This window comes from Dermacentor albipictus, chromosome 1 (assembly GCF_038994185.2).
Source record: "Dermacentor albipictus isolate Rhodes 1998 colony chromosome 1, USDA_Dalb.pri_finalv2, whole genome shotgun sequence".
Classification (NCBI taxonomy): domain Eukaryota; kingdom Metazoa; phylum Arthropoda; class Arachnida; order Ixodida; family Ixodidae; genus Dermacentor; species Dermacentor albipictus.
This window is the reverse complement of record NC_091821.1, coordinates 198,340,598-198,359,366: the sequence shown is the minus strand read 5'-3', so window position 1 is coordinate 198,359,366 and position 18,769 is coordinate 198,340,598.

Here is an 18,769-nt window from a genome sequence, read left to right as displayed (position 1 = left end):
ACATAGTGCTGTCTCAAAAGATTTAGAAAATGGGGTTGAAATATTGACAAGACACTATGGAGGCAAAGGCTCGGATATTTGCACCAGTACAGTTACTGCCACAGTTCGCACCAATAGCGCCTGCTTCGAACTCTGTCGGTACGTAGCAGGACAATAGGCCATGACTACACTCCAGCTCGGCGGCAAATAGGTGCCCTTCAAGTCTTAACTCTTCGAAAATTTACAAATCGTTGGCTCTTCATCTTTTATTTCTCGCTGCCTGCACTCTACGTAACGTCTGTCTCGTGATTATTCGGAAAAATAAGCTATTGTCGGGTACTTCATTGCCTTGTGCCCTTCACGAGGTGTGCACCCATCGATGCATCATGGCCAAGTGGCACACTCGCCTCGCACATTGGCTTTCTGTTGCAGAGTGATGTGCAGCAACTGTCGTTCCGTGGCTTTGTCTGCTTCCATGCACTCGTCTGCTGCGGTGTTGAAATTTTGCATGCCCTGAAAGCTTGATTTGTTGTGCTGCAATGGCATAGAGAATCTGTTCCCAATTTGAATGGTAATTTGGGAAGCATGGAGAGCCGACTTCAATTTACCGATTGCAACAATTAGCCCATAATTTGACACTTGTCACCCACAGTGACTTTTGCCAGCATTTGTGCAGACTTAAGCAACCATACTTGCATGAGAAAAAAAAAAATTTATTCCTCTTCAACCACTGGCACTGTAAGATTGATGGTGGCTCTCCACTAATCGTACCAAAGTATCTTTTATTTGAGCACTCGTAACAAATGGTTGAGGACCTTAACAGAGTATAAGAGGGGTTGAAAATTAATGTGGGAAAGACTGATATTAATAGCCAGGCAAGGATTGCCAGTCGGCCTCTAGAGTCTGAAGGAGTATGTTTGCCCAGGCCAACGGTGGGGAACCCTGATCATGAGAAGGGAATTTGCAGAATAAAAATGGGTTGGAGCGCATTCGGCAGACATGAGGTCCTTGCTGGAAGCTTACCATTATCATTAATAAAGGTGTACAATCAAGGCACTCTATGGGTACTAACATATGGGGCAGAAACTTCGAGGTTGGCAAAGAAGCTTGAGAACAAGGTAAGGGCTGCATAAAGAGTTCAAACGAAGAATGCTAGGCATAGCGATGAGAGACAGCAGTTTGGATCGGAGAGCAAATGAATATAGCTGATATTCTAATTGACACTAAGAGGAAAAAAAAAAATGGAGCTGGGCAGATCATGTAATGCTTGGTTTAGATAACCGGTGGACCATTAGGGTTGCAGAATGAGTGCCAAGTGAAGGGAAGCGCTGTCAAGGACGGCAGAAGACTAGGTGGGGTGATGACGTCTGTTCGCAGGCGCTAGCTGGGGAATCAGTTGGCACAGGATGGGTAATTGGAGATTGCAGGGAAAGAACTTCGTCTTGCAGTGGACATAAAGTAGGCTGATGATTGTAATTCTATTGTATATAGTCTTTCGTAGGCATTACTGAATGTATAAAGACCAACTGACATATTGAACCCAATTAAAGCTAGCTAGATTCTAGTGCAAATATGCATGACCTAGCTCGAACGCGATGAAAACAAACTTTCATCGAGCGGCTGTGACCTTAGTCTGCTATTATAAGGCCAAGCTTTGTGCAACAGTCCCAAATGGGGTGGACCTAATAGATGTATATTAATTTCGAAAGGATTATATGCCCCATTACGCAAACATCCGGCATTGTCGGCGGCGGTGTGACAAGGATAGTACCAAAAATGGCCGACGGCAGGAAGCGTAAAACCACGTCAAAAATGCTCGGATTGACGTGTTTGTCTGGCAGGTCTCGTAAAAGTAGACTAATGCCTTCGAAAAGAAAAGTAGGTAAAATTTCGGTCTTGGTGGGAACCTAACCTGGGCCTCCATGGTGCAAGATGAGCACGCTCCCCCGGCAACACGGTGGCTTTCTTCTCTGCACCTCATGGTTATGGTTGAGTAAAGTTGTTCCTAGTGCATGCATCATCGCACACGTCACTGCCTCCCGCGTGTCACTTGCTATTCGGATTTCATTGGTACTGCGTCTACTGCAATGCACTCCGAAGCGTCTACCTCCACGGCAGCTGTGAAACGTGGTCGCCCACGAAAGCGCACCTCGGCAGACGAAGCAAGGGAACACAATAGACGACATATCACAGCATGCTACATCCTCGCAGGAGTTTAGTGTGATTCATAACACGGTCTGACCGTGATGGTGCAATTGCATTACAGTTGTATAGGCGTATGTGGATCTAGCTTCTTTCTACTGGTTTGGCACCTAGTAAACATAATGAAGAATCTCTTGCACAACTGTGGCACAGAAAGGGTGAGCACAAAGAACAGCTGTGATTAACATGTGGGAGTTTATCCATGTAGTTCGGCGAGACTCTAAAAGACATTTACCAAAGTCTTGGTTGAAAGTTGCTGTCGATTGTGTCTATGCAACGAGTTTTATTAGACATGTTAAAATTGGGGCGTTATGTTTCGTACTACGGAGTACCTACACTCATACTTGCAATTCTATCTGCACTGTGATACCAACAGCCTCTTGGTATTTAGTGTGTTGGAAGCAGTAGCAGGTATGAGTATGCTGAAATGTGAATCAGTGACTTCTTCAATTTCGGTGAATAAATAAAGTTTAATTATCATATATTGTTTCAGCACAACCTATGTCACCACATGCTTACCATTAATGCATGTAAAATAATAAAAAATAAATTAAGGGGGTTTACGTGCCAAAACCACTTTCTGATTATGAGCCACTGTAAAATAATACCTACAGTGCAACATTACATGACAACAGATTTAGCATAAATGCAAGCATCTACATTAAAGAAGCTCCGTGTCCAGCGATTCCCACGGTGCTCTGGAGCCTTCCAGAATGCTCTCGTATATAAAAGCCCGAGAAGCTAAAGTGATGCAGATGTTACTTAAGCGTAATGTGCACTTGCTAGGTGCTACTGTGCAAGGGTATAAACAGCTGAAGAAATACAGTAAACAGGTCAGCATTACAAAAAATATTCTGCATGCAGAAGCTCGTGGTGGTGACACAGTATATGAAACGAGCGGTGCCAATTGTACGCAGTGGTTTGAAGAGGGTAGTAGGGCAAAGCTGCAAGATTGTAAGCACGCCGCAGCCCGTCTCTGGCCTGGTGGAAAAACTACGCATGTTCATTAACATCTCAGCTTTCAAATGATGGGACTTGGATGAGTCCTAGATAACAGTACTTCAGAGAATAAAATGAAAAGCCTAAACTTAAAAAGCAAGTTGCTTCACGTACGTTCGGCAATTTGCTGTGGACCTGCGGCCTAATATCAGTTACACCCGTGCCCACTATATCGTCAACTAGTTGGTTTCCATGCACCTGCCAGTCTCGTAAGCAGCAACAGAATGCAGACATCTAGCACATGAGTTTACAAAATAAGTAGGCATACCATTGATAAAATACTGTCATGAGTGTGGAAACCACAAAGTCCATTCAACAGACAAAACAGTAGGAGGGTGTTGTAATTAAGTGGCACTTGACAACAAATATTCTCAGGTGCTTGTATCACATGAGAAGAATCTTAGACAGTGCATATTCATATTTTTAACAGCAGCAGAAGTGTACTCGTCAAACGTCCACAAAAAAGTAATCGCCTGTCAGCCTCATCAATTGTCTCGTATGCACACATTGACAAGCAATCATTTTTTTTACAACACTTATTTGTATCCGCAGATGTCTTGAAGCATCCTCGCGCCATTTAACAAGTTTAGAACACGAATTTTGCAGGAGAAGCCTAGCGTCCGAAAGGACGACACAGTGAGGTTGACGGAGACGCTTATTCCATTTGAGAGGGTCTAATGAATTCGTACAAACGTACAGACATGGAGGTCGCAGCTCCATCGTGCGGATATTGCAGATAACAGTGGCAGTGAGTGCTACTTATGACACCAGAGGACAGTACGACACAACATTGTCTCTCCCTGGGAGAATTATTGCTTCTTTATACAAACTTGTAGTTCAGATATCAATGGACCCAAAGAACTATGCACTGGAAGATGTACATTTTCCTTCTGTAATGTACACCATGTAAGAATGAGTTACTTCTGTAGAAATAACAAAGAGGATTGTTCAGTTCAGATGTATGCAGTAGGTATACACAGTATACCTCCCACTATTAAACGACAATTCTCAAGATATTTCAACATGTGCTAACACAACTATGTGCTGTAGAGACTTATGCATGAAGATTACCTGTATTCTACATGGACTAAAGGTCGAGTTTGTGTGTGTACAACCATAAACAGGTCCATGCAAAACAACTCAGAGCTGTGCTTCGTAAGTGCCTTTTCACCATATGATATTACTAATGTGGCAGACCACCTGAAAGATTCACTTAGTGTATGTACAATTATTCGGTTTTCACCAGTAAGGCACAACATCAGACAATGCGGAGTTTGCATCTTTCACCTGGAACTTCACAACCTTGTGTTAATGAAAGACCCATATGCATAGGAGAATCGTACAACATGTTTAACACAATAAGTATTCAATGATACGAGACTAAATGTAAGAAAACGTTCTGCACACTCGTCAGCATGCTAAGAATGCAACAGGTAATGAAGACAATGTAGTGAACTGTAACTCGCAGCAATATTCACACTGCACACATCACACATGTCCACTGCAGCTACGCTGCGGTCCTCAAAGCAGTAGAGCCACAGGAGACTACACAGGCTGTATGAGTCTATGTCACATGGTCTCAAAGCCAGGTCGGAGATTCTCGCATCCGCTGTGGTCGACTTGCCTCCGGATCAACAGTAGTACTTGGAGAGTTGCCACTACAAGTAGCCGACTTTGATGTCCCACTCCCACCATTTCCCTCCCCCGTGTTGAAAGATTGTGTAACCTCAGTAGACTGTACGTAACCTTGTGCTGAGGAGGGTTGCCCAGGAAGCTCCTCCTGAAGTCCCAAGTGACAATCCTGGGAAACATCCAACTCTCCCTCTGGATCAGGAAATGCGTCTGCCTGTGTGGAATCTGACTGAACAGAATGCCTGTTGCCCTGTTCACTGTCAACGGACTGCCTAGACAACTGCTGACCTGTAGTGGAAGTACTGAAATGACTAAGTCAGCGTAAGAGTAAGTAATCTCTATCTAGTACCAGGCTCATAGCTGTCTGTTGCAGTACAAGATGTTAAATTGGGAATGCGCGTCAGCTTTGATGCATTCCACTTATTTCCATCACTACGCAGAAATGTAGGACTAACCTTTTTCTTAACTGTAAGTGGCTTACTGTATTGGAATGACCTCTTATGAAGCTTTACTTTCACCATATCTCCTACTTTGATCTGAGTCGGTTTGACCCCTGTACGCTCATCTACATACAGCTTAGTCTGTTGCTGCTTCTGATTGACCTTCTGCCTGACTTCTGTAGGAAAGGTATTCTGCAAAGAAGGTAGCTCAAGCTTACTGATGTCTAACTTTGATTGCGGTTGTCAACCGGGAAGTAAAATGGCTGATGAAATACCAGTTGTAGCATGTGGCATAATCCTATAAGAACCTAAAAACTCGGTAGTGCTTCTATAGACATCTTTACCTTCCAGCTTAGCTACTTGAATGTGTTCTTTAGGTACACTGTTAAACTTTTCTATTAACCCGTTTGCCTCTGGGTAATAGTTTGATGAGAAATAATGAGTAATACCTTTATCATTCAAAATGTCCTGGAATTGTTTAGACATAAACTGTGGACCAGTGTCTAACTATGGCTTCCAGTAGTCCTCCTCGACTGAAAGCAGAAATCAGCAGCTGAATAACTTAATTTGTAGAAATCGGTTTTGTGAAGAGTACTTCAGGCCATTTAGAAAGCTAGTTCATCAAGGTGATGGCATAAGTTGGATTTGGAGCTGCACTCAAGGGAATGACAATGTCCATGCCCAACTTCTGCCATGGCCCTTCAGGCCACTGTACTGGCTCCAATGGAGTTACGGTGGGTTTAGCTGATTTGTCAGCTAAGTGACAGATATGACATTGTTTTACAAACTCTTTCACACAGCAGTCTAACTGGGGCCACCAGTCACACTCTCAGAGAAGCTGTTTAGTGTGAACAATATCCTGATGAGACTCGTGTGCTAAATGCAAGAAAGTAGGTATTAGCACATTGGGCATGACTATGCATTCGCCCCGCATAAGTAATCCATCTATACAGGATAACTCCTGCTGTAGATGAAAGTATGACACGAGTGATGAGTCTGAAACTTTTTTGTAGGGCCAACCTTTAGTTATGTGATCGATGACCCTTTTCAATATCTCCTCTGTAGCAGCATTTGTCTGAACTGTCTGTTAGTCAACGAATGTCATAACAAGTGAAACTACTACTACTTCTTCCTGAACAATGGAATTGGAATCCTGCAATGAAAGTCTGTACAATGCATCAGCTACACAGTTTTCTGACCCTTTGCAGTACTCTATTTGGAAGTTCTAATACAGCAGCCTAGCTGACTATCTGGAGATGCAGAGAGGTTGTCTACCCGAGTCACCAGCTGCTAATAAAGTTACTACTGCCTGATGATCTGTTTTAAGAGTAAAGTGCCTTTCCCAGAGGTAGACATGCCAATTCTCACATGCAAATAAGCATGCTAGAGTTTCTCGTTCCCCAACCAATTATTTTCAGCAGCAGTTAGTGTTCTTGATGCAAATGCTACTGTTTGTAAGTGAGAATTGTATAGCTGTTGCAGCACTACACCCAAACCAACATCAGAGGCATCCATCGTTACAACTACATAAAGTGAAGGGATGAAATTTTTTATAACAGTAGCGCATGCGATGCAACCTTTCAACTGTTCAAAGCTGTGTTGCACTTCCCCTGGCCATGAGAAGTTTTACTCTTTTCGGAGCATGCTTCTAAGCGATTTGACAAGATCCACATAGTGATGCAGAAATTTGATGTAATAGCCTGCAAGTCCGAGAAAGGACTGGAGAGACTTCAAATTTGTAGGAGGAGGAGCATTCAGTACTGCGTTGACTTTGCTCTCCATTGGCGATATACCTTCTGCTAAGATCTTATGTCCCACGAATGTCAATTCCCTAACCGCAACAAACAAATGGAAAGCGACCAAATCCATTTGAACTGGAGTAGCATTTTGAACTGGCGATACGCATTGTTACTTCTTCCGGCAAACAGTGGCCAGGTGTCCCTTGATGCAGCAAAAGTTGCAAGTTTTGTTCCTAGCTGGACAATTTCTGGAAGACGCCAAGTGCCCCATGCCGCCACACTGGTAACATATATGAACGAATTTGATCCATAGAACATGATCGAACAATTTTCGTTCGGCCTATTGTCCCTTGTTCGAACGCCGTCCTGCTGACGTGCCGGGCAGGTGTGCGAGCACACGTGGCCATCTTGAGTACGCCATTCCATCCTCGTCGCTATTCTGTAGCATCGCACCCCAACCCGGCCGACGGAGAACTTAGCGCCCGAGAGGACGACGCAGTGAGGTTGGTGGAGATGCTTCTTGGAGACGCTTGTCATGCTTCATGTAACAACTTCATGTACCCTGCGGACCAGTGTCTAACTTCAACCCCTGCTTCATATGTTAGCTTCATCTAAGGACCTTAGCTTCATGTAAAGTCCCTTAATAATTTGAAAGTACCGCCACTCTTTCAACTCTGCCACCGCCGCGCGACCTCCTCGCCCCTTGTGTAGGGACTTATAGGGATGCCAGCTGCTGCTGCAACGGCGCAAGCATGAACTTGTGTCACCACCTGTCATCATCTGTAGAAAGCAGCGTTTCAGGGAGGGCAGTCACCTGTTCTAGGTGTAAACTCTATGGTTCCAGGAGCAGGCAACACGCGCCAGCCCTAACTGAAATGCTGCGTTCTTCAGGTGACGGCAGGTGGGGACACAAGTCAGTGCCAGGGCAGTCTTTTCAGAACATTTTTCCCACAGACGAAAACAGTTTCTCATTTTTGTCTTAAAAAACAGGTGACTATAATGGTGCGATCGTTCTGCAACATTTGAGCAAGAACAGCGCAGCAGTGAGCGCAATATCTTTTTTTGAACACGCGCAGCCAAATATTCAGGACCCTGTATTGCAGGTGATGAGAGTCCACATTGCGTTTCTTTCTCTCTTTTTTAATTTTAAGGCGAAAGTCATTAGATCTCTGTTTCAAGGTCGCATTGTCAACTGAAAATATCACGTGACCCAGGAAGGCCTGAAGCGACTCAAAGCATGTCCAACCGTGTATAAGAGATTAATGATTAGCCAAGTTAATTAATTATTCATTAGTGATGGAATTAAGATGGATTAGGGTGCTTTAAGGAGGATTAAGGTACATGAACAAGTATTAAGGTGTATTAAGAAGGATTAGGGTGTATTTAGGTGGATTAGGGCAAATGAAGGAGTATTAAGACCGATTAAAGTGGATTAAGGGGATTAGGATGTAGTAAGGCAGATTATGGTGGATTAAGGTGGGTGCATGAAGGAGGATTAAGGTCGAGGGTGGGTTAAGGTGAACTAGAGTTGATGAAGGAGGATTAAAACCGATTAGGGTGGATTAAGGAGTACTAAGGTGGATTAGGGTTGGGTGGATTAAGGTGAATTACAGTAGGCTTTACAAGGCTTTTGCATTCGCGTCTTTTAGGCGATATTCATAAGGACACCTTGGATTTTTGGAATTTGCTAACTGCACTTCCACGCATGCATGCGTGGGCAACAATTATTACTTGGTTTTCTAGAGGATACAGGCAATCTGCAGGGGGTGTTCACGATCGCGCACGCTTGCTGTTGATATCGACATCTAGGCGGAGGCCGGGATTCTTCGCTTTAGTAGCGAATGTTTTAAAACCACATTTCAACGGTTTTGTTCTGTGGAGAAGCTTTCTCGATTGATTTAACATGAGCCGAAATCATTGCATCAATGCGCTTTGACTATGCAGGTTGAGCAATCAGTCATGATATATCGTGGTCATGATGGTAATGCAGAGGATATTCTGCAGGCAATAATGTTTAGCACTGCAATGCATTTCACACTAATCCACCTTCATCGACTTTAATCCTCCTTAATACAATCACTAATCAATCATTAATTTGATAATCAGTAATGATCTCTTATACAAGGCTGGACATACTTTGGTTTGCTTCCGGCCTTCCATAGGTGACGTGATATATTCTATACCTCACAACGCGGCCTTGAAACAGATCTAAGGCTTTCGATTAATAAGCAATGCACAGAGGGGTGTGCCACAAACAAAACTAGATAAGACGCACAAGGCAAAGCATCTCTTCATATGGCAGAAAAATTGTCTGGAGTATAGAACTCACCTCAAAGCTCATATTACATCAGTATAGCCCGTTCATACGGCTTTAAAAAAAAAACGAACCTTCTCATAAACGGTGCCTTCAGCATTATGATGAGCATTATGATGCATCGATGCTGCTATCAGCATTTCTCAAAATTTTCAACACCACTGGGGCGCGCAAATGGCCCAAAATAACGCGCCTACGTAGAATGATGCGGCACGTCCACGGGAGCCCAGGAGAAAATGCGTGCCGTGCCCAGCGCGCGCGGCCGGTGAGCGAGGAAAATCAAGGAGGAAAGCGCCGCGGGGAGGAGAGTGTCGCTACTTCCAGATGGGACAAGTCTTGTCTGAGCCACCATTGGAAGAGGTCGCGCCGGAACGTGCTCTGCTCTTTCACGTCCCTCTTCGCGACGCCTGTCGCGTCCGCGCTCTCTCTCTGTGCGCGGTGTTTCCACCGCCCCCTTCGAGCTGCCAACTGGTGGAACAGTCGACCACATGCGAACTGTTGCTTTTTGATCGACGCTAGCGCATAGTGCCACCCTTTCGGTCACAGCGATGGAGCCGGACACGTCCACCCCGCCGATATCAACTGCTGCAGGAACACGGCGGTCCGGCACGCGTTCCCCGCAGCACAAGCGCTCGGTGAGCCTCGCGTGCCCGCGGTCTCTTCGGCACATGATTGCCCAGTGCGAGGAGACCCTTCAACGCCAGGAGCAGGCACGGCGGTTCTGCGCGGCCGCCAACTGGCCCAGGCGTCCACGCGGATCACCCGCTACCGATATTACCGGGGCGATGCCGCAGTCAGCTCTGGCTGTGTCGATGGCTTACGACACCGGGACACAAGAGACGCCAGCCACGACCGTGTGTCAAGCTTCACCACCGGACGCCAGCTCCCACAACGCGGCCGCGGACGCCGGTGCAAACGCTGCCTCGCTGGTCCCGCCCGCTGCTGCGTCGGTTCTCGTGCCGCGTGAGACGCCGACCGCTCCAGTTGTTCTGCCGAACTCCGTAACTTCCGCCGCCATCGTGAGTGCTACTGTTAGCGCTTACCCAGCTGCGGAAATCGGCGAGCTATCGAGCGCTCCACTCCCGGATTCGGATGACGATAACGCCACGATGGACACCTCGTCCTCGCGCAAGCGCTCGCGCCCGAGCGAGTCCTGCAGCGACGATGAAGCTCCGCGCAAGCTAGCGGCGACAGGTTCTGACGAATCATCGCCCCCTCCTGTGACGCCCGTCTGCGAAAACGCCGTGATGCAGGTGGCGGACTCTGCAGAGCATTCAGACGACGGCACGGCCAACACAACGCAGAACCAGAGCAGCCCACGTGCCACGGAGCTCCACGATGAAGAGATCTTCACAAATGTGATCTCACGCAAGCAAAAACGCCGCCTGCTTGCATCAACACGAGAGGGGATTGCCGCTAGTGTGGCCCCTGCCGCCCACCTCCCGGGACCCGCTGCGGCACCAATGCCCGCTGCCGACGCTGGTTCCTGCCTACCGACAGTTCCTGCTGCTGCTGGGACCAAAGGGTCTGGCGCGTCTGCACCCAGCGTCGCTGGCACGGTCCTCTTCAAGCCGGCATCCGCGGCAGCTTCGTTTCACCGCACATCTCGCCTCGCCATCGCGCAAGCGCTCTCCGCGTTGCCTGGAGTCAAGGAGGTGCGCGTGAATACGAAAAAGAACATTGTGGCGGCTGACGCCGCAACACCCGCGCGACTACAGTTCCTGCTTGCTACGACCGAGCTGGCCGGGCTCGCTGTCACTGCTCGTCTTCCTGCAGACCGTTCCCAGAGCACGGGCACGGTACATGGCGTCGATGGTGACTTCTCCGACGAGGCACTGTTGGCGGCAGTGACCTCAGTCGTGCCGGTGACTGCGGTCAAGCGGAGCGGTCGCACCCTGACCCTGCGCTTTGCCGCCCCGAGCCCACCGGCCCGCATCCTCCTTTTCCGGTTGCCTTTTGATGTGCGACCGTCGCGGCCTCGGCCCTTGCAGTGCCGGCGGTGTGGGCGCTACGGCCACGCGACGGCGACGTGCAAATGGCCGGAGCGGTGCCTGCGCTGTGGCGGTCAGCATGCGAGGGATCACCAGTGCACAGCCAAGCCAAAGTGCTTCCACTGTGGAGGGGCACACGCTGCCGACGCCCCTACATGCAAGCTGTGGCAGGCTGAGAGGCGCATAGCCACGATAAAGGCTACAGCGCCGACCCACATGCCTCATCGGGAAGCTCGAGCAATGTGTGCCTCCGCCAAGACACAAGCCTCTCCCATCGCTTCGGGAGTCCATGCACTGGAGACGGCGGCGCGCCCCAGCTATGCAGCTGTGGCCACCGGCTCCGCCAAAAGCACCTCGTCGAAAGGAACCCAGCGAGGTCACGAGAAGTTGGGGCGCAAGGCGGCCCTGGCAAATGCAGCAGGCGCACCCCCAGCCGCAACTGACATGGCGCCGTCCAGTCACACTTCTGAGCAGCAGTCGGAGGCCACCAGCCTGAGGCTCCTACTGCGGGCCGTTGCTGACCTACTGCCAGCCGACAACAAGTTACGCTCAATCTGCCTCCAGGCAGGTGGGCTGCCTCCTCAGCAGAGCCATCATGGCTAACGCCCCAGCTGGGAACCACCGCCGCAGGCCGAGCGTGCTTCAGTGGAACGCGCACTCGTTGCGGCGGCGACAAGCCGACCTCTCCTTGCACCTCCTGCAGAGCGACTACGACGTACTTGCTTTGCAGGAGGTGTACGCGACTGCAGATGATTTGCGTCTACCTGGCTACGTAGGCTACAGCAGCCGCACTTCGTGCACGCTGCAACCCTGTACGGCGACCCCATGTCTCAACAAAGAACATCCACAGGGACCTCCCCGCTGTGCGGTGTACGTGCGGGCGGGTGTGCTGCAAGCTGAGGTCGATGTGGCGGATCTGACTGGAGGACCACTCGAATGCTGTGCTGTTCGTGTGCGTCTTGGAGACGTTGACACCACTGTGGCCAGCGTGTATATCCGACCGTGCCGGCCCTGGGATCCCTCGTGCCTCCTGCAGCTAGCCCGTCGTCTCGGCAGGGACTTCGTCCTCTGCGGAGACATCAATGCTCACCACACCATCTGGGGCAGTCGCCGCTGCTGCGGGCGAGGTAGCAGAGTTGTGGACGTTGTTAACCAGCTGGGTCTGAAGGTTCTAAACACCGGGGCTCCCACTTTCATCCGGCGCACATCCCGTGCCATCAGCACGGCAATTGACGTGAGCCTGGCCACTGAGGGCTGCCGATACACTTGGACACCGCAACCGGACACCTGGGGGTCCGACCACTTCCCTATCGTGCTGGCCCCGTTCAGGGGCAAGACACCTAGGATGCGCGTGTACGCCACTGTCGATTGGAGTGCTTTCCGTAAGCTGTGCCAGCAGGACACCAGTACCGCTGACTTCCTGCAGCTCGTTGCGGAGAGTGGCCGGGCAGCCACAGTCTGGTCCACTGCGCAGGAGGGCCAACCAGCACCAGACATTCGGCACCTCCAGCTACGAGCTGCCAGGCGCAGGGCTGAACGTAGAGCACTGCGAACCAATCAGGCGGAGCACTGGACGGAACATCGTCGCATCGACGCCGCCTGCAGACGACACTCCCGGCAACGCAGGCGCCAAAGCTGGCAGGGCATCTGTGCCACGATCATCAGGGCACCGGATGGAGCTCGTGCCTGGCGCCTGCTGAGGGCCTTGCTGATAGGACCTCGTGTACAACGACAGGTGCTGTCCGCAGCCATTTCCCTGGGCATCTCCGCATCTACTCTGGCGGAGTTACTAGCCGACCGGTTTACCGCCCGGCCCCTGGTACAGCGGGTCCTGCCTCCGCCAGCTACTGGGCCTCGGCACCTTCCCCCCACCTGTCACCATCCGGAATGGGTGCTCGAGCAGATTAATGCTCTTTGCTGCGAGCCCATCCGGGTGCACGAGCTGAAGGCCGCCCTTGGACAAAGCAAGCGACGGAGCGCTCCAGGAGCGGATGGAATCACGTTCCAGATGCTTCGGAACCTGCAAGATGCAGAGCAAGACCGTCTCCTGGAGTACTTCAACACCATTTGGAGCACTGGGGCACTCCCAGACAGCTGGCTCACCGCGGTGGTGGCACCAGTCCTTAAGCCACGGAAACCTGCGGCGGCACCCTCCTCGTACAGGCCGGTGTCCCTCACCTCTGCCGCCTGTAAGGTGATGGAGAGGATTGTCCTGGCACGCATGGAGTGGATCGCCGCGCAGGTGCACTACTTCCCGGAGCAGCAGACCGGCTTCAGGCGCCACCGCTGCACTGCCGACTCCATCGCCGATGTCGTGGCCACCCTGGAGGATGCAAAGAACAGTGGTGACGTGGCTCTTCTCGTGCTGCTTGACGTGCAGAGCGCCTTTGACAGCCTGCCCCACGAGGTCATCGAGGGCTCTTTAGATAACCTCGGCATCACTGGCAGCCTCAGGCGCTTTGTCTCTGCCTTTCTTGCGGGAAGAACGTTCCGAGTACGAGTGGGCCAGGCGCTCAGCACCCCTCGAGTCATCACCACCGGCGTGCCGCAGGGATCGGTGCTGAGCCCGTTTCTGTTCAATGCAGCCCTGGCAGGTCTGCCAGCCGCTCTACCGGCAGACACCCGGCACCACACGCAATGCTCCATCTACGCTGATGATGTGGCGCTCTGGGTCCGGGGACCAAGGCGGTGCCTTCCAGCCGTCCGGAGATCACTGCAGGGGGCCCTGGACGCAGTGACGACATTCCTCGGGAGCATCGGCTTAACCGTCTCTCCTGCAAAGACGGAGGCCCTACTGATACACCCGAGGGCTGCCTCCCTCCTCAGCGTCCACCAGTTGAGAATCGGCACCGACCCCCTTCCGTGGAAGCAGGCAGTGACGTACCTTGGCCTCACCATAGACCACCGGCTGACGTGGATCCCGGCAACTAAAGCCCTCAGCGCCAAGGTGCGCCGTGTTCATGCAGCCGTGGGCCGACTCCTTCAACGGGGCCGAGGATGCTCCACGAAGTGGGCCCTGCGCCTGAACAAGGCTGCAGCAACATCGTCCTTGTTGTATGCCCTGCCGCTGGTTTCCCTGACGCATGCCAGGAAAACACAACTAGAGGTTCTGCACAGGACGGCCATCAGAAATGTCCTGGGGCTTCCAAGGCACTCCAAGATCGCCGCAACACTGGCTGAGGCCGGCGAATGGCCACTGTCACTGCTCATGTTGCAACAGGGACTGGGGCATATTGACAGGCTACATCGCGCACCAGACGGCCAGGCTCTTCTAGACCGGCTCCGGAGCCTGCCGGCTTCACGTATGGGCAACCTGTGTCGCCTCTATGAGGAGACAGTTCCTCAACTACCTGTGGCAGTGGCTCTTCCTCCTCCCCATCACGGACCTCCGGATGTGCACCTCTCCCTCAGGGGGTTAGCCAAGCGGAGAGCACCAGCCGCAGCCCTGCAGCAGGCGGCAGCCTACAAGCTCCAGGAGGAGTTGGAAGGACACCTGCTGGTGTTCACGGATGGTTCAGTCCTCCCCAGCGGGTCGGCTGCAGCGGCATGCACAGTTCCAACTCTCGCCTGTCACAGGCAGTGTAGGCTCCCGTTTGCAGCAAGCTCTACTGCAGCTGAGCTCGCAGGGCTGCACCTGGCTGCCGACCTCCTTGCTGAGCACCTTCCCCAGCAGCCGGTGGCGGTGGTGTGCGACTCCAAGCCAGCGCTCCAGGCCCTCGTCAACCCTCGGCGGGCAGGACTTACAGTGGTGCTGCTGCTTGCCAAGTTAACGGCTCTAGCCACCGCCGGACTCCCAGTATCCTTCCACTGGCTGCCCTCACATGTCGGGGTAGCCGGTAACGAGGAGGCAGATACCTACGCCAAAGCTGCCCATCATGATGTAGTCCCGGTCACCAGAGCGGTAGCGGCTTCGGACTACACGAGACGTCGGCTACGGTGCCTGCTCACCTCCATTCACCCGGACCCCCGAGTGGCTAGTGGCAAAGCCCCCAAGCCACTTCCAGAGAACGGCCTCTCCAGAAGAGACCGTTCCACACTCCTGCGCTTGCGGACTGGCTGCACCTGGACTGCGGCCCGGCTGTACGCCAAGGGCCGCGCCACGTCGCCTGCCTGCAAGAGGTGCGGGGACCCCGAGACTCTGGAGCACCTTCTCTGTGCTTGCCCATCCTTGGCGCAGGAACGCTCCACAGTGATCAACACCTACAGACGCCACGGCCTTCCAGAGGCCACAGAGACTGACCTGCTGTTCCCAGTGTGTCCACAGCTCCCTGCGCTGCGAAGCCTGCTGGAGTTTATAAGTTCCACGGGAATAGACACCCTATAAGCGCCCGCTACAACGCTGGCAACTTTACTGAGGACTGCCACCTGCCGCGTATAGTGGAGTCTATTAGGCCACATTCTCCCTCTTTCTCTATCATCTTTCACTACCCATTCCCTCTCCCCTGATGACGCTTCGCCGTGCTCCCTGACGGGTTGCAGAACCAAGCGTCCTTCCTTTCCCTAGATCACTATCATCTTCCAGATGGGTCGTTTCGGTCGTTTGCAAAAATATTGTTTAATCTAGTACACTATAATACTGCTGCGCATAGAAACTCTATGCTGCTGCGCATGCGTGAATGGATGGATGTAAGGTAGGCGTCCCCTTTGAAACGGGGTGATGGCAGTTGCCACCATGCTCAGCTTTTTATTTTTGTTTAACTGTGTTGTAGGTTATTAAAATTTGCCATTTTCTTTAAATACGTCTTCCCACACTTTTAACCTTATGTCACCTCTCTGCTTTTGAGCCACCAAACCTCCAATCGCTTTTTGCTAATTTCCACCGCATATTTATTTACATTACTTTTGTTATCTCTGAACCCTAGGGCCTCAGGAAGCGTGACTGTGACCGCATCGACATCGGGATGGATACCATCACATTTTAGTATGACGTGTTCTATTGTTTCTACAGATTTACCACACACAGTACATGTGTATTCTTCTTCGTTAAATTTCTTTTTATAGCTCCGCGTTCTAAAACATCCTGACCTAGCTTCAAAGAGTAGGGCACTGCCTCTTGAGTTATCATAAAACGCTTCCTTCCTGATCTGTTGTTTCCAGTCTCGATATAGTTCAACACACGACCTACTGTATAAATATATACAGTAGGTCGTGGTTCAACACACTTCTGTTCCATTTAATTTGTCCAATTTTTACCGTCCGCGTTTTTAACCTGTCGTTTAATGCTCGATCTGTCTTTCTCCGTCAGCCTGTCTGGCATACTTACTGGTTATAGTTCTTTTCCGCCATTGTGAGTCAACGCTCTGAGCTCCACCACTGGAAAAGCTGGCGCCACCGTCGGCGTGACGTGCCATTGACGTGCTATTAGGGATCACGTGGACATAGCGGCCGCGTCGGCTGCTTCGAGAGCGCTGAAGCGAGCTGAAAACGAGAGTTTAAATTCCCTCGTACGTGGTGAGATTTTCCCGCTTCGAGTGTCTCCTTTACAACGCTTGAAAGCACTAGAATAGGCAATGGCTGCCTTTGAAGGCGCGCAACATGATAGGCTACTGCTCGATGCCGCAGTGCCGGACGTACGCAACGGAGCCCGGTGTCAGCCTTATTCACACGTAGCCGCAGGACAAGAAGCTACGTGAAGCTTGGCTCGCGAAACATAAAACCGGCAAACAGTCATTGGCTACAACTCGGGTATGCAGCAAGCACAGACGCGAGGAAATTTCTGCTACGGCGCCGGGTCTGCGATGTTCGGAAAACGCGCGCCGAGACGCGATCGCCCAAGTCCGCTGCCCGACTAATGTCATGACGGTTTGGTCTCTGAACTTGTCGATGCTATAGGTATACTGGCAAGTTCACTGGAATGGAAAGGGAGCGGTAAGACGCACATTAAAAAAAAGACATGGCATATGGTCATGTCTGTACGTGTTATGAATTAATGCACTGGATTACAAAAATGAAGCAGCGGGAATCGCACGCTGAGAACACCGATAAACATACAGTGCGACGCAACTCGAGAAATAATATGGAAACGTCCAAGAATTTAGAAGAAAAAAAATATTGAATCGTCGCGACGGCACATCACAGTCGCCGTAGGCGTCGAAACCGCCTCTACAATGAAATTATTTTGAACAGCTCTGATAGCGCCCACGCAACAATGCTTGCTTGTATACTGTCAAATGCTCATGGCACGGTGCGAAAACGCGCTCACAGCGAAAGCAAAACATTGTGCGCGGACATGCATGCAGACGCGCAGTAGGTTGCAGCGAACCCGTGCGATCGCTGCATTGAGGCTTCATTCTGTTATGCCCCATTTGGTTATACAGACAGCCCACTCTAACAACATATTTCACATAGTTTACTCTCAGCGTTTGGCTACCTTTCACGCAAGAAGCCGGTTCGGGAGACTCCATCGCGGCGACCGCGCGCAGTGGCGTTCACTGTACGTATTCGGTAAAGAGATCGATATGTCTGTAAACGATTCTGTGCTTTCAGTTTGCCCAAGATTATTATTAAGACAGCAAAAACCTTTTCTCGTGTCGAAAGTACTTACAGAAATGTCCGGGAGAGCTCGCGCGTGGTGTTTTCAGTGAGCGCTGACAGCAAAACCTATCAGGAGCGCGCCGCGTGATCCCGCATACTACGCCAGCGAGGCGCTTCTGATAGATGGCGACTCCGTAACTCCTCGCCGCCAATACCTTAGCTGCCCACCTGTCACGGCTAGTGTTCCTGTATATGCTCCCGCAGTCACGGTAAAACCCCTCAATTTTTCAAAAGTAGCGCCATTCTTAGATCTTTCCGCCACCCCGCTCACCGTGGCGCGTCTTCCTCCACGCCTCCCGTCGCCCCAGCCTCCTCCACGAGCCCCCCTCTCCCCTTTGCGGCGACTGCGGCCAAATCGAGACACTCCAGCACCTGCTATGTGAGTGCCCCAATTTTTCGCTCGCGCGCGCGTCCCTTACCCGTGTTTACCGTGGGCACGGCCTGCCGTGCGACACCGTGACTGAACTCCTGCACCCCTCGGGCTGTCCTTCACGACACAGGACACTTCTACGTGCGCTCCTGACATTCGCCGAGGCTGTCGGCCTCGCCGACCGCCTAGCCCCATCACATTTCCGCGGCGTGCTGCTGTTTCTGGTGCTCTTTCTCTCCCCCTACTTTCATTCCCTACCCCCTGTGCAGCGCGGTTGAGGTGTCCTCTGCTGAGAGACAGTTACTGCGCTGCACTTTACCCCAACCTTTCCTTCCCATCATCAAGAATCTCCTTCTCTCCCCCATTGGCCAATCTGTGTCACGTGGAAGCAGGCGCCGCGCTTTTGTATATTTTTTTCTTTCCAGCGCGCGCCAACCTCCATTGTTGGGCCTGCGCGACGAAAGTACGGCAGGCGGACTGACAGAGCGCGTTAGCGTAAGAGCTAGAATGTGTAGGGCCGAGAACTTAATTGCGATGCCATGCTGCTGCGCCTTCGGTTGCCGGAACAG